We start from the raw sequence: 2,995 nt of genomic DNA, 5'->3' as shown, positions 1-2,995 counted from the left end.
TAAAATCCAGATATCCATGGGATACACACCAACAATACTTTAAATTGTCTTTGTTCGCTGATGATATCTTGCTGACACAGACAGAGAATGGAGCCCCACATTACTCTGCCAGTCTTACATCGTACTCTACAGCTTTTGGTGCCCTGTCAGGTTATAAGGTTAAAGCATCTACAACCGAAACATTACCACTCCACGTACCACCTACCAATCTTATCTTTCTGTTCATTCAAATTATCCATATCGATGGTGCCCACACACCTAGAGAATTTAGGTACCAACCTTACCTCTTCTTACCACTCCCTTTACGATGATAAATTTCTCCCCTCTGTTTCATGCTATTTCTCAGTCCTTAAAATCTTGGGACAATCTTGGGACAATCTTGCCATCTCCTTCCTTGGAAGGATTAATATGCTAAAAATGACCATACTGCCCAAACTTCTTTATCTGTTTGAGACGATTCCTGTTCCTGTTCCTATGTCCAAGTTGTGCTCCTTTCAGAAATCCTTCCTCCACTTCATCTGGTATAATAAATCTCACCGAATTGGCTGTACTGTTCTTCTCTCCCCTTGATCTTGGGGAGGTCTGGGTTCCCCAGACATTGTGTTGTATTATTTGGCTACTCACCTTCATACTCTTGTCTTGTGGTCCTCCCAGCACCCCCTTAGTAAATGGACCGAGCTTGAAGGCCAACAATTACATCCAACGCACCCTTGTTCTCTACTCTGGTCTATGACCAACATTGAAACCACCTCTCACAAACATCTCCTGCTCGTGCCCATGTATTTTACATTATCTATATGGAGGCGCGGTGTAGCATTAGATTTGCCCTTTTTTGTGTTCCCCCCTGACTAATGTTATACTTAATCCCAGTCTCCATTATAGTTTGGCTTTGGCTTGCATAAGTCCCTGGACCAAGGCCAATCTATTTCAGTTGCGACACTTGGTCCACCCAGTGACCCGTAAGCTTAAACACTTTTCTGAGATTCAAAAAGCTACTCCTATGTCACCTCACCAGTATTATGTTTATCTACAGGTACGTCACTTTTTCTCCTTCAAAGCCCCATCTCTAACCCTTGACAAGCCTACTCTCTTCGAACGCATCTGCATTCAGGGTCCATACCACAGAGGCAAAATTTCCACTACTTATAAGCTGATTCAAGATGCCTGTCCCCTTTCTATTGATACACACCTTTATATGCGCAAATGGCCCCGAATCCTTCAACGTGATATTGCCTTGGATCAATGGAGTAGGATTTGGGAGGCTGCTTCTTGATCTTCTATATGTGTAGTATATAAAGAAAACACTTGTAAAATACTGATGTTTTGATATAAGACCCGTGAGGTTCTCCATGTTCGTAATCCGAGTGTTTCTCCTGTCTGCTGGTGATGTGGCAAGGAAACTGGCACTCTCTACCATATTTTTTGGACTTGCCAACACATTGCACCCTTCTGGAAAGAAGTCCTTAACCTTTTGCAGCTACTTTTACAGGCTCCTATTTCATTTGCACCCATCCACTTTTTGCTGGGCCTACCTTTTCCAGGCTTCTCTAAATTTGCCAGGAAACTCTCCTCCCATGTTTTAACAGCGGCCAGGAGAATCATTCTCTTGCATTGGCTTTCTACTACGCCTCCTACATGATCGGGATTGCTGAAGGTTATAGCAGAGATTAGAAGAATGGAGTACCTCACTGCTTTGCATGCTAACTCTTTCCCCATCTTTGAAGCAGTTTGGGAACTGTGGAATCTTTCCGTTTCAGATTTGCTTACTCTATTGTCTGAAAATGATGGGTAATTCACTGTTATGAACTGAAATTGTATGTACCTATATGCCTCTCATCAATTAGCCTATTTCTTTGTTATTGTTATTTTACAATTCTATACAATTCTGTTTGTTAAGAGCTCTTTAAAAGTTAATAAAAAGTAAATTATAAAATTAAGTAATGTTACTTAATCCTGCCATGATGGCCCTTGTTCGGGCACTTCTTGTCATCAGATAACAGTTGTCTGTCCTTGTTTCCCATTTGTGCTCCTAGACAGAAAGTGGCTGTAATGAGGCTGCAGGAGCTAAGGCTGCAGGCTGAGATGCAACAAAAGATGAAAAATCACGAAAATAAATTTTTATTTAAAAATTGGCAAATTTGTATAATAAACAGTGCCTTAGTAAGTGAAATGTTCATTTTATTTCATGTTCAGTAAGGATTAATATCTACTTTAAAACATAGACTAAATAAATCATACCATTAATTGTATTTATAAAACATTGGCAGTGCTATTCATTGAAATTTATTAGACTATTTTCTCACCAGGCTGAATGCTTTTCATTTATAAAAAAATAGAAATAATCAGAAAAATACTGCATTATAGCCACTACATAAAGCCCATGATCATGGGAAATAATTATTTCTAGATTGCAAGCTCTAATAAGCAAGGCCCTCTGACTCCTCCTATATTGACTTGTATTGTAACTGTACTGTCTGCCCTCATGTTATAAAGCACTGTACAAACTGCGCTATATAAATCCTGCATAATAATAATAATAATAATGATGATTGTCAGCTGTATTTAGTGGTCATAATGAGGTATTTTCTTGATTCACTTTATTCTCCATGAATAAATAACATTCAGCTTAGAGAGAAAATAGCCTAATAACATTTGATGTTGCCCCCATTCGTACAGAACAAATTTACATGAAAATTTGCAGGCTGAATAAATATACCCCTATCTGTCCTTAGTTTGCAATCAATAAAGCAAATCTTACTTATAAGGCTGGATTGAACAGCTGTGGAATTTGTGTAACAACACAAATTATCAATTTATGTCCAGCACGAGGGACATTTTTTTTGGTTATATCATGGTTGCAATTAAATTGGATCATATATGCTTATTTTGGACTGGCTTTACATATATAAGGTCATTGTATGATTTAAGCTGAAAGTTTATACTGCTGCACTGCATTATTCATGATTCTTTATGTAGTTATGTGAGAAGCGGACCC

The sequence above is a fragment of the Staurois parvus genome, unplaced genomic scaffold, assembly GCF_062004578.1.
Source record: "Staurois parvus isolate SC_StPar_1 unplaced genomic scaffold, SC_StPar_1.0 ptg000007l, whole genome shotgun sequence".
Lineage (NCBI taxonomy): Eukaryota > Metazoa > Chordata > Amphibia > Anura > Ranidae > Staurois > Staurois parvus.
This window is presented reverse-complemented; position numbering follows the sequence as displayed.